The sequence below is a fragment of the Hemibagrus wyckioides genome, linkage group LG13, assembly GCF_019097595.1.
Source record: "Hemibagrus wyckioides isolate EC202008001 linkage group LG13, SWU_Hwy_1.0, whole genome shotgun sequence".
In the NCBI taxonomy this organism is placed as follows: domain Eukaryota; kingdom Metazoa; phylum Chordata; class Actinopteri; order Siluriformes; family Bagridae; genus Hemibagrus; species Hemibagrus wyckioides.
Window position 1 is genome coordinate 17,412,837 of NC_080722.1, and position 14,082 is coordinate 17,426,918.

Consider the following 14,082-nt stretch of genomic DNA (forward strand, 5'->3'; position numbering starts at 1 on the left):
TCAGAGTTCAACTCTTACAGTTAACATAATAAAATCTTAGTAGAGCAAATGCATGCACACAAAGTCAAAAACCTACTCAGACAAATCACTTTTATTCAAGCACACAGTTCTGCGACACCCTACCCACCAGCTCTGCCTCTCAAATTACCTCCAAAGCCCAGAGGAAAAGAGAGTGAGAGAGAGAGAGAGAGACTTTAACACTGCCTTTCTTTGCACAATAACTTTCACCTAATCTGTGATTAGTCTAAAGATATAAAAACTTCTTCATCAAGAGCACATAAAACCCCACCCTATTCCTACACATGATAATTAGCTATTTAATTCCTACGTCTCCTCTACAAAGAAATCCAACAGCCATTCATTCAACGACAGAAAGAGCAAGGAAATAAGAGAGTCGCACGTTTAATTCCTCCTAAAATTAGTTACAAGTCCATCAAGTTATCAACGATAATCAGATTTTGTGTAAAAGCTTTCAGCAGAACTGCAGCTGCTTGTGTCTACATGTCCCAATCCTTTTGTGGATGGACATGTGCTAACATCTGTATTACAGTCTATATTTCCTTCTCCTACTTCCAAATAATCTGAACATGTAGCAGCATGAGTGTGTGTGAGTGTGAGTGTGTGCATACTGCAGTAAGAGCATCGTTAAACGCAGTGTGTGGAGAAGGCGTGCTTGCGTTAGGTCGGTGGGGGGATTGAGCTCGGCTCTGCTGGATCACTGCTGCGCAGAGCAAGGGTTAATGGGCCACATCTGGGAGCTTGCATTTAATAGTTCACACTGCGGGAGCCCTAAAGAAACCGAGAAAGAGAAAGGAGAGAGGAAGGGAGGGGTAAAGAAAGAAAGAAAGAAAGAAAGAAAGAAAGAAAGAAAGAAAGAAAGAAAGAAAGAAAGAAAGAAAGAAAGAAAGAAAGAAAGAAAGAAAGAAAGAAAGAAAGAAAGAAAGAAAGAAAGAAAGAAAGAAGAGAACAGCATGAACCAAGCAAATGTGGCCTAAATGTAAGCTACAAAAAAAATGACTGAAAGAGTCACAGAAAGGTGGATTGTGTGAGAAAAGATGAAACAGCACATCGCTGAGAAGTAATCGGAAGGGCGAGGGAATGGAAGGTGCATTCTAGAGAGAGCAAATATGACGAGAGGAGTGAGGGAGAAAGCTGAAAGAGGAGAAGAAGGAATGCTGGTGATCTCAGCTTCAACAGCAGTCTCCTGTGTCCAAGCCGAGCCTCACAAATGGGTGATACGACAACGCTGGATCAGAGCTGACATGCTTAATTGTTCATCCCCTTTAAAATTCAATCTTATCCTTAAGATTACTGCTGCTTCTCAGGACTGTGAGTGAGAGTTATGTAGAATTTTTCTTATGAAAGCACAAACTGAACTATTAACCCACAGTATGTTAATGTTTTGTCTGTTTATACATTTAGCACTGGCAGGCTGCCTCAAGCCTAGTCCATGTGTCTCATTCAAAAGATGGCAAAAGCTGGTTGTATTTTATTATAGTAGCATCACGGTGAATCAGTGTTTTATGACTCAAGAGCGAAACCTAGTTTTATTCTGTGATAATACCATGTGCCTTAAACCCAACCAAGCAGAAAGGCCTTAATGTACAGTATGTTAATGAAATTATGTAAATTAAATGAATGAAGTTATGATTAAATTCATCATGGCCATAACAATGGTCAGGATAAACATTTAACCTGAATGAATAATTCCCTTTAACATTTGTTTAGCAATCAGTTATTAGTTCATTGCTATAAATAAGATGCATTAATTAGCACTTTTGACTCTGAGTCTTTGAGTCTTGAACTGGAGAATACACACATACATCTCCAGCCAATCATCTTTAAGCATTTCTGGTTTCATCGTCGACTCTTTTGTAATCAAGCCACTTCACTAAACAGGTCAGAGAGAGTAAATGAGCAAAAATGTATCGATGGCTATGAAAGCTCTTTCCTTTCCTGATGAGAGTTGCAGGACCACAGTCGGTTTTTGATCAGTCGAGATTTTTTGAATGTTCAGCTGCACTGAAATACTGTGCTGGAGCCGTGCCCACCGTTGATGATCGGTGGGTTAAACAAAAGCATTAGATGAAAGCAGAAACAAAGCAACATCACAGGAACTCCAAAGCCAAGTGTTCACTCATCTGAAACTCCTCCACTTATGTGATAAATGCCTACTGAAGTCAAGATAGTGAGTGTCTGCTAAAACTCCACATTATAGCAAAGAGTGAGGAACATTATATTAAAAGCTACAGTCTAGGTTATAAACATATCATAACATATCCATCTACTAGTCTTAGTTTTTATTTTTATTGTAATGATCAAGCCAAGTCAGCAACAGGCCTCCTATAATATCAGGGCTCTGGCAGAAAGCTTCAGGATCATTCAAAAACACACAAAATGCCAACAACAATCCAAAACAAAACCACATGAATGACCTTACTGAGCAAATCCCAGGAGTAAATCTTGTAGTCATTCTGGTACTATGATTAGAAGAGAACGTAATTCAAAAGTCAAAGGCCTAATGTGCACTTTCTAGCATTACCTATAAAGGCTGCAACCAGAGCAGCACCATTTCAGAGCCAGAGAAAGGGACTTGCTTCATTTGGAAATATATCTCCAGGTTTTTTCCACCAAACAAGGAGAAAAAATCAGAGCTACAGTATGAGTCATTTGCAAATCAGGGTATGTTAACAAAAGATTGATCTCCCCTTTTTTCACATAACACTCTGATAGAAAGGGATCAAGAGCTTTAAAAAGCTTGCTTCGGCTCAAAGAATACCTCAAAAAGGAGTTAAAGGACTTTGAAAACAGTATTGCCAAAATAATTGTGAGTCATATTTGAGTTACTATGCAGTATATACATAGTTCAGAGGTTTATGTAATTACAAGCCTGTCACATAAAAATATAATCTCCCCTACGATGTGTCGATATATTACATAATTTGTATGGAATGTTTTAGATTTTGAATATTCGCTTTTCTCTCTCCGCTACACTAGAGTACATGCTGCAGGAGTGTTCATTGTGCCTTTTGTTGGTGTTGACCTCTGACCCCTGCCTTAAAGAAAGGAGGCTGCAGGCCAATAGAAGAAGCTCTGTCTCAGAAAATGCCCTCTGTGTCATATCCTGAGAGTATACTGTAACGCATTCATATCCGCACTGTTCCTGAAATCAGTGTTCGTCTTTTTACTGGAATTTGCTCTTAATGTCTGACTGTGTGCTTCGCTTTCAATCAAACAATAAAGCTACAAAAAAGTCTTTCCTCACACCCTTGATAATCACCTATCACTTAATCAACAGAAAAACATTTACCTTATTGTTCACTAAATATGGCCAACACAGCCCCATGTGCTTAAGCATCCAGTCAGTAGTCCAGTTTATCCCAAAGCTGTTCAGAAGGGTTGTTGTCAGGACACATGATTTCTTTAACACAAACTTTGGTCAAAAAGGTTCGGGGTTCAAGCACCGTCAACTGTTAGGCCCTTGAGAAATGATCTTGAATCTCTGTGCTCCAGTGGTGCTGACCCTGTGCTCTGACCCCAACTTCCTAAGCTGGGATATGTGAAGAAAAGTATTTCACTGTGTTATAATATACATGCGACTTCATCTCATTCTCTTATTCAACTTTGTGGCAACAATGGGAAATACCCTCATATGGGTTTTGCGGTCTTAATTTTGGCCATATGTATCGTGTATCACTGCCATCCATGGCATGGTGTACAAAAGAGCATAATTCTGTCTGCTCCCTAGGTGAGAAGGATGGCATTACTCTCTCCCTCTCTCACTTGTCAATCAGAGTAACACTAGCCAATCCTGGGGGTCTGTGAGCTCACGTATACGGACGAGGGCAGTTGAAGCATTTCTCAGAGAGTGCTGAGTAGCTCTGTAATATAGCGTGACTTGCAGTTTAAAATGATGCAGCGGCTGACAGGAAGCTGCACCGATTGTGATATAGCTCTGCAGGCACTTCTGTTTTATGTCATGAACACTGGGTCTTTTTTATCAAGCTCGATACACACTGGGTATGGGTACAGTGTAGATCTTATTTCCCTTCCATTTCCATGTCACACGTTTTTTAGAAATTTAGAAGATTTTAGTTTGTTTTGGCTTATGCAAACATTTACACACAACTCTGCTAAAAATGAAGCCCAACGTGTTTAGTTAATAAATCACATCTGTTGGCAGTTCATTGTATATGAAGGGCCTTGCCAATACTCAGCCTAAACAGAGCTGGACTGAGGGCATGCTTTCGACACTAGTTTTCCCCCGACACAGGACATGCAGACTCACGCCACATTCTTCCTTCCGCTTCGTGGCACGGCTCAGAATGTTTGCTTTTCTTCTAGATCTAGGGACCACCAGCTACGCCGTGTAGCTGCCTGCTCTTGAATATTATTCAACATGTGCATGATGTACGAGATCTGGTCTAGGGCTATGAGCTAATACTTTACAGTTTTACAAGTTGGAGTAACCCGTTGGACCTGTTACCTGCTCATATCAAACTCCTTGTGTTTGAGCGTAATCTATTGAAATATTTACACAGAGCAGAGCAGCTGGAGGCAGCAGCAGCAGCTCTGTCACAAGCTTCGATGATTTGTGTAAGATTAAAGATGTTGTAATGATGGTAATGAAAATGTTATTACAGGATTTTATATCATTTATCACCAGCCATTATTTACTTTTGATATTACTATTCTAACAATAACCTATGATTCTCATGATCCTAAAAAGAGAATTCATGGTTACTAAATGTAAATGAATGAATTTTTCATGGACACAATGCTGCCTTCATATGCAAGCATGAATTTTTGGTAAGTACATCCACACAGTGCAATAAGACATGAATTTCCTTTCTGTAAATCATACCATGCACATACAGAAGGGTCAAAGCCAGGACATTATGAATCATCACAGTGATGGATGTGCAAACGCAAACCAGCAGTTATGAGCTCAACTCCTTTTCTCACTCAAAGCCAGAGTAAAGCCTCTTGGGTCAACAACAGAGGAGCACAGAGGCCTAATGACTGCACACAGGCACTCACAATTTTATAAATCATTCTCTCAGGTCTTTCCTGACAGCACTGTGAAAATGCTGTTACACTATGTAAATACCATATCATGCAAATTAACATGGAGGAATATGAAGATATTTATAGCATCATCTTGGATCAGAGCTTTATAATGCTTTTGTTAATTAAGTATAAATGTATCTGGGGGGGTTTTCTACCAATTGGAGCCAGTTTATTTTTATTTTTTGCTTAAAAAAACAAGTCTATAGGAGCACTTGGTAAACTTTAGCAAAATGATGCTATAGTGTGATATACAGTGTATTGTGGATCCTGATGTCTTGTAATATATTTTTTCTCATTTTTGCCTTATCACCCATCCTAAGTGCCGATTTCAAATCCTTAAACGGTATTATAGAGACGCAAATACTCAGTATATCATCTACTTTTCATCTGGTGTTTGGTTTTTGGGCTTAGATTAACGTCACCAAACCAGAAACATCATGCAAATCCTTTCCAACATTAACCCTATAAGCAAATGACTAGTGAACAGAGAAATAAACACTAAAAACAAAGACATAAAGTTACTCAGTCCGGCAACGTCTGATACTGTGAAAATAAGAACATTTCATTATGAAGAACTTAAAAAAAAGCCACAAGATTTTAGAACTTAAGTTTCGTCTGCCTCATGAAGCTGGTTGAGAAGATGCCAAGAATGTGTGCACTTTAATCAGGAAAACAGTTAAGAATTTAAAATACATATTTTTGCCAATGCATATCTCAGTGTATTATTCTCTTTTTCTAAAATAGTAGATATAGTGGAATATCACAGGGATCGTACCTTATCTAATCTGACCACACTGTTCCTGACTGACACAAAGTATATTTGTACTGTTGTCACGCTAGAGTGTATTATATATTGTATTTCATGAAAAGTATTATGATATAAAATACTGTGATATAAGGTATCAGAGGTGTTAGGATCGGACAACTTTAGTTTAAAAGGCAACAAGTCAAAGAATCATCAATCGATTCGAGACAACTGCTGTGTAAAAAGAATTCATATTTTTATACGTGTAAATATTCTATCGAGGTGATTTGACGTAACTAGGATACTTCAAACAGTCCTTCTGTTCTTCATCATCATTCCAGAATTAATATTAGACCCACCCAGATTCTGAACAAAGTTGGACACATATCAAGCAGAGGCTACTAAATCGTTTTCTGTCAGATTCAGATAGTGGTATTGCCAAATATTAGATTGTTATGCCAAGAATAGCAATCATATCATATCGTGTGGAAGCCTGTAAATTCTTGTGATGTTGTTGTTTTCAGCTGCTCCCTGTTCAGGGTCGCCACAGCGGATCATTTTGTCCGCACGGTTCAATCTGGCACAAGTTTTACGCCGGATGCCCTTCCTGACGCAACCCTCCCATTTAATCCGGGCTTGGGATCGGCACTGAGAGCTAACTCTTCAGTGGCTGGGTTAGCACCCTGCCCGGGAGTCAATGCCGGGCCGCTGGGTCACCATGAGGCTCTGTAAAAGTCTTGTGATATTTATCAAAAATTTACTGCTTTGAATAAAGGCTTAGTTGAAATTCAAACATAAACAGTGAAGAAAATATTTTTCTTATTTAAAACAACACTGTTTCTCAAAACAAGTCTCTTTTATTTAGAACTTCAGAGAAACCTCAAGACTTGGGAACTTTTGGTTCCTCATGAAGCTGGTTGAGAAGATTGCCAAGAGTGCTCAGAGTTTCATCAGGAACACTGTTAACAATTTCAAATACATAGTTTTTTCTTCATCTAAGATTTTTCTTGGCCACTGCATATCTCAAATGTCTTAATGACTTATTATTCAAAAATAGTAGAAATGAACAAACCTTCCTGTCAGAAGGCGTGTCCAAACTGACTGATTCAAGCGCCTACCATGAGCTGGTTAAAGAGTCAAATTAAAGAGCAAAAAATGCTCTTTATACAGCAAACAACATTCAGCTGCTTTCTATATGTTCTTACCTGCTCTCAGCACACATATACACACACCGTTTATGGTCCATGCATTTAGTCTCAGCCTAGGAAGCACAGCGTGGCTACACTGGAGCAAACCAAATGATGAGCTAATAGGGGGAGAGACAGAGAGAGAGTGAGAGAGAGAGAGAGAGAGAGAGAGAAAGAGAGAGAGAGAGAGTGCCTGAGGGCGTTTGTGATTGTTGCGGCTCATGTGACCAGCCACAGGGAGAGGGGTCTCAGCATGCTTCATCAGTCTGTAATCCAATAACTCTATCTGACATTTACATGTGCTAAGCAGTGGCTTAGGCCTAAAGCAGTTCACTATAACCGGCTGGCTAGCACATAGCAGACATCTCCAAACTCATCACACGATGTCCACTACACCAACCACCCACTGAGGAACATGCCAAATATGCTTCCCATTACAGACCCATCTTTAAACAAAAAAAAAAACTCAATTTCTTCCTCTGGCCTCTCCACCCCCTCCTACGCACTCTTCCGCCATGTGTTTTTACTGCTTTGGAATAAGGTTCAGCCCTCAATACTAAAGCTAAAAGTTTCAAATGAATAAAAATTAGATATAGATTACAAGTACGTTTTACTGATTTCACCACTCTCTGCACAAGGTTTCAGTTGTCCTGTGGACATGGATCAACAGTGGCATGAAGACTGAGGTGCCCAGATTTAGGATTTTTGGATGCTTTTATTTTTTTTATTGTTATTGCGATTAGGGTGTCTAATTTCTCTAATCCCATAACATCCAGGAAATAAGTCACTCGGAAGTAAACTGTCACTAGAAAAATGTTTGTCCTGTCTCTAAAATGGTACTGTAATGACCCTAGCTTGGTAAGGTTTTTGGTTTCGTTTCATTTGAAGCATTTGTAGAACTCATTTGACTCAGTTGAGTCATTGTTCCTCTGACAGCCATGAAAAATATGCTTATCTTTTTGAATAATATTCTGAAGCCTTCACGTTCTAAGTAGTTTGATGGATTACTCCTGATAGGATAATGGAAAAGGGATTTTTTGACGATATGTTAGCGCCAAGCTAGTCTCAGCCTCAGGCATGTCTGGGGATATTGTACACTTTTGAACACTGTGATAAGTGTGAACTTTTCTGAGTAAGATGCAGAGGCTGAACTGGAAAAAATGAAAAAGTTTTCAGGCGTCCTGTATATAAAAGCAATGGCTAACACTAGTTATTAGGCTAGCTAGTTACAACTAGCTTAACTCGGTTAACTAGTGTTCGTGTCTTTAGTCTATAGCAAACCTGTTTCTTCCAGATAGCCTGTTTAGTTCAATGTCCATCCAATAGCTTACTATGACAGTGATTTTTGGGGCATAAAATAAAAACATACGGCATATCATTATCACATATGTATTTAATAAGAAGTCTCATACCTGCAAGTCTCACAGGTTTCAAGTAGGCTACAATTTCTGCATTCTACCTCAGCTTTGTTTTTAATTACCGAAGCATGCGATTTAACTTTATGTGACGGCAGCAAACTATTATCTCTGCTGGAGAAGCGCAGGTACCTTAAACACACTAACAAGTGGGCTTACTGTAATTAGGCTAATTTGAGAATGGAAATTTTCCACGTTAGAAGTCACATTATCTGCATCTAGTATTTACACTGTTGAATCAACTACATTAAATGCATACATCGGATCTACCTGATTGATCTGACTGAGCAACGTTAACACCAAGAGCTTTCATACATCCAACATGATTTCAGTGAGTTTTATTTTAAACCCTGAATTAAAGCAAACACAGAGAATGCACCTGGGATGAGCATTGAACCCATGACACCATATTACTACAGCACTATTCTACCATCGCCTAAATTTAATACTATAGTCAAGAAACCTGTTTAGTATTAGCAATGAAATCATGTTTAGCTTCAAATCTGAATATTTTTTACGTAAACAATATATACTTTTTCTTAAATCTGACTGACCACACTGACCTTTTTTTAAGTGCAAAAAAATACAGCTTTTGGATAGAAGTGGAACCTTTGTGCTAACTCACCCACAACGAATAGACAGAGGTATTGCTGAAGTGTTCCCATTTACACCCCAGATGCCTCTGCATATTTCCCTTTTCTCTAAAACTGTCTCTGCCTCTGCCAAAAGAGGTTGTGATCCACAACTTTCCACTGCAGCCCACTGAGTTTGGAGTATTAAATCTTTTAAATGATCACTACTTGATGCTCATTACAAAAAGGCATTCATCATCATATCTGATCAGGCAACAAGACACAAACAGCAGTGGCAGTCTACCGAGGCCTGGGTCAGCATGACCAGTGAGCAATATTTGTTCCTGGATCAGTGCCTCTGCTCATTCAGCCCTTTGTCCCTTGCTTCCTGCTGGCTGTTTACTTACTTTAGAACAAGGGTAGTGCAAAAACCACATGCATTCACTAAAAGAACTGCAACGTATTCCCTTCAATATTGTTTCTCTTGCACCAAATCAAGGCACTAAAATGATAAAATGTGAGAGAATAATCACTCACGCTTAAGCAAGAGGGGAACTTAAGAACAGTGTTGCAAAATGAGGTATTTACTCTCACACCAGGGATTTTCACAACTGCAATGTAAGACTGAGTAAACACACTGACTAACACAAACTCAAAACCCCTAAAGCCTTCTGTACTCAGATAACACAAAGAGGAAGGGTGTGGCAGTGGAAGTTCTATCAACCCAGAGGATCAGATGTACTCTGACCATTTAGACATTAAAAATTTCCTCTAAAAGGCGGTCAGCCACGAAAAAGACATCACCGTGTCACGGTTGACCATGTCGTCAGCTTAAAGATGGCTCTTTCTGTCACTAATGTACAAGAGTGCGACCGTGTTTCTGTCAGAGAGATTTCCAGCATGTTGTACTATGATGATGAAGGCGAGAACAGAACAGAGAGAGCGGATTTAGACTAACGTTATGCTGCGTTTGGGGGAAAAAATCCTAACTTGAAATCTCTGACTCGGAAAAAAACAAGGAAAACGTCCGCTCAACTTGGAATGCCTTTTCGGAAAGTCAGGGAAATCTACACACCCGTCAGCGTGTGACGTCAAATATCAAAATGTCTACTAATGGCACGAACAGTAAACAAAGTAGCACCTGCTTTACTTTTAAATGGGCTACGCTTTATGGAAAAATGCTTTAGTCAGTCAACATACAGATGCATTGGCTTGTTAAATCTATAACATTGGCAAACATGAAGATGTCCGTGTGTTTCTGCCTACTTCATAGATCAAACCTAAAGAAGTGGAAAATGGCTTCATCCAGTGCTCCAACTTCCCCCTTCAGAGGTCAAATGCAGTTTTAGTATCCTTGTGAGGACTTTTCAGAGACATTCATTCAGCTAATAAATGCTAAGCTGCACCCTAAACCTCAGTACGTTTGTAGTCATTTAGTTTTATTCTAGCAAAAAAGCAGCATGCCTGATCATAGGGATCAGTCAAATACCCCCACAAGATCAAAACTGCATGTGGAGTAAATCACACACCCCTTATCCAAAGAGAGATTCATATCCTTCCTGTCCTATTCTCCTTGCTCAGAGTTTAAGCACAGGTTTAACTACAGTTACACTATTCCAAGCATTCCAGCTCATTAGCTTTTAGTGATGGTATCAGTCCCAAATGAATTTACTCCAGGTGAAAATCTGGAGCAGTCAGAACAGTGCAGGAGATAAAAGAGGGCTCTGTTTACGCTCACAGGGTGTCCTGAGACCTAACACCATCTGAAAGTGTGGAGATTAAATGACTATAGTCTGGTGCAGAAAGAAAAAAGAGGGTGTGGTAGGAGAAAGGGAGAGGGGGTCTGAGCCAAGAATTTTAAAGACTAACATGTCTCCAGCAGTTAAAACACATCTTAGGATAGAGCAAGCAGTGTGGAAACCAGGAAAGCAGCTGGAGCTACTGCAGCATTTTCTAGCCCTATACTATACAACACTACTAAGTATTATTATTCTCCTGAAATTCCAACGACCCAGTTTATTTTTTACTCTAGAGGAAGAAAATGTGTAGTATCTGCAAGTTTAATATCAAGTTCACTTACGCAGACTTCCCATATTTTGTTCAATGAACTATACAAAGAGAGGGAAGTGCAGAAAAGGAACGTTGCTACGTTGCACCAGCTGTGTTACCACATTCCACGTTCAGTGACCAGCTGTGCAGCAAGGACATCACAGGATGTCAGCAGCTATTAAAATGATGACATTAAGCACAACCATAAGTGCTTTAACAGGTCTGACTGGAACCATTCTGCTTTCTACAACCCAAGCGCTTCATCACCGAATTCTGGCACTGTCATGTTCGTCCTCAGCAGGACTAAATATTTACAGTGTAGGATTTCCCAGCCAAGCCACAATTACTGTCACTGGATAGAAAAGTGGTGTGGAGGAAGAAAGGTGGTAAGGGCAGTTACTGTATATTCAGATTACTGTTGCACACCACCTTCATGTAGAAAGCGTTTTTTTTTACTAAAACACTCTGTCCTTGGCTGCTGTATTGAATATAATAAACCAGTTCTAAAGGTTCATAACCCTTGGACACCTCTCAGAATACAAGACACTTTGTACCCAGTGCTGTACCTCAGGTCTACTCAATACTTGGGCACGTTCCATAAGTTATTATTATTATTGTTGTTGTCCAACTGCTGCTGCTCCCTGTTCGCGGTCACCACAGCGACTCATCCAATACACATATTTGGTTTTGGCACAGGGTTGACGCCAGGATGCCCTTTCTGACGCAACCTTCCCGTTTTATCCAGGCTTGGGATAAAAAAAAAAAACTAACCCCTGAGTGTCTGGGATGGTTTCTGCCTGGGAATCGAACCCAGGCCACGGCCGGTGAGAAGGGTATGTTCCTTAAGTAAGGAATAAAACATGACTGTGCATGAGCGTGTAATTCCTTTTCTATTCCTCAGCTAATATCTATTTAAATTTAATAAAGCATATTATTTTATACTTCTTATCCATTTATAGTTTCTTTTTAGTTACTAGTTTAATGTTGTGGAACATCCCTGAAACAAGTTCCTGTTATCACTTATGTTATAACAGCTATAAACCTTTCATTCCTTCACAAGCCTGTCCATTATTCTCTTTTAGTTACTGTACAAAGCGATAATTTTGGAGACTCCTTCCATAAATGTTAAATAAACATCTTCTCCCAGAATAATCCACCATATCCACAATTACACCAAGATACAAGTCCCTGTGGAAACAATAACATACTAGAACAAGAGCTGTAATATAAATCTGGAATTCGCTTGCAGTTGAAACTACTGTCTATAACACAAAGTTTAAAATTAATCAAGACCTTTGCAAACTATATTTTAAACAGATTGCACTAGGAATCTTTACAACGTAATTTAGATTTAATTTCCGATTCAGTTTTCCATTTAGATTCAGGCTTTCAGGTTGAACGTTAGAACCCAACTGTGAATGCGTATACAGTACAACACTCTGTATTTATTTGTTTGCATTTTACGCTGATGCACTGTATGTAGATTGTGTTTCAGGGTGGGTCTGGATCTTATCCTCCTTCAGCTGCATTGCTTAAGCTCCTCCCAATTTGTAATGATATGAGGCAATTAAGTGTTAAACTCGAGCTGTAAACAAAGACATTCCCTTCTCAAGCCACACTATAAGCTCTGCTGCTTGTAATCATTCCAGAGGCTTCCACAAAGGATGTTTTAACATCTGGAGTGAGATTCATGTCTAGCAGAAGATGCTGCATGACATTTGAGAAAAAAACATGTTTATAAACACAAATTACTTGCTCTGCAAATGCCTATATATAGACCCAGTCCTTTCTGGGTTGCACTCTATCATTTTGGCGAATAATTTCCCAGCAATCATTAAGTGCAGTCTGAAAACCTGTGGCTTTAGGACACTCTGATAAAACCAGGAAGGGCAGAAAGAACCTCCATTTCCACTGTGTGAAATCCAGAAGGGCTGGTTTGCAAATGGAAAAGTAGCAGTCACACTGGATTTTCAGCTCAATAGTTTCTCAGCTGGGGTGGAGCGCAAACCAGATGAATATGAGCGGTGCTGCTGTGATGTGATTTTGTAAGGAAGTCATTAAGTAAATAACTATTGTGAATGCATTAACTCGCTATCTTAAGCAAACTCCATGTTCCATCATTCTTTAAAAGTAAACTGAACTGGCCTTTTTTTCTGAATAACAGTCAGTATCAACACATCACTGGCATTGGAACAGCTTTCTGAGCAGCACACATGCATCCCTTTTTATTACTAGGTTACTATTATCTGGAAAAAGTAGGTGCAACCTATGTGCATGTTATCTTCTTATCTTTCTAAGATTATCTTCCTTCTGACGTCATTAAATTTCATTTAATAGCTTTAGACAAACGCAGAATAAACACTTTTGGAGGTGGTGTGGCCTACCTGCCTGTTAGTTCATGTAGAGAAGGTTTGGCCTGAGTTCATGTCGGTCCTATTCAAAGCAGTGTAAGCCACTGAGCACATCAGTCCCAGGAAAGGAAGCATAGCTTCAGTTACTATAAGGGGGTGTGACTTTAACCTGAATTTAATTGTTTGCACAATACATTATTCTGCATGTATGACACTGAAATGCTCATCATATTCTTTTAGAAGGAGACATATATCCTTCTAGCAAACACGAAAATAAAAGAAAGTAGGTAGCTGAGAATGTCTTCCATTCATCCATCAGTGGTGCTATTAATAATAAGAAATGAGAAAGTCTCATTTACGTCCAACCACTGAGACACTGAGCACTTCGCCCAATTCAACACAATCCGTTAAGCACCGCTAACAAAGAAGCTTGTGTGACTTCTTCCTTTACATGTATCAAAATAAACAAGGTGGGTGAGAAGAACCTGGAATGTTAAACCTTTGGCATCTCTGCCAGGACTTGTCTGAGCTTTTGAGGTATTTAGTAGCATGTCTAACAGACAGCAGACTGTTGTGTGCACATATAGTATGCGTGCACAGTGCCAGGTTCCCTTTTCACCCCTGTTTTTTTGTTCTTTATCTGCCCTTCCATCACTTTCTTTGTATTCATGACTCACCTGAGGACATGTTTTA

The 14,082-nt window shown here is 39.4% G+C and overlaps 1 protein-coding gene across 3 annotated transcripts in view; it reads right to left on the minus strand.

Annotated features, from left to right (window-relative positions):
• svild (supervillin d) overlaps window positions 1–14,082 on the minus strand; it is a 50,529-nt gene that overhangs the window by 35,180 nt on the left and 1,267 nt on the right. The window contains exon 1 of one of the 3 annotated variants that reach the window (XM_058406399.1): window positions 77–94. The exons of the other annotated variants lie outside the window; for them this stretch is intronic. The gene's annotated coding sequence lies outside the window, so the exon portion shown is untranslated. Of the gene's footprint in view, window positions 1–76; window positions 95–14,082 lie in introns of those variants that run through there. 3 annotated transcript variants of the gene reach the window in all.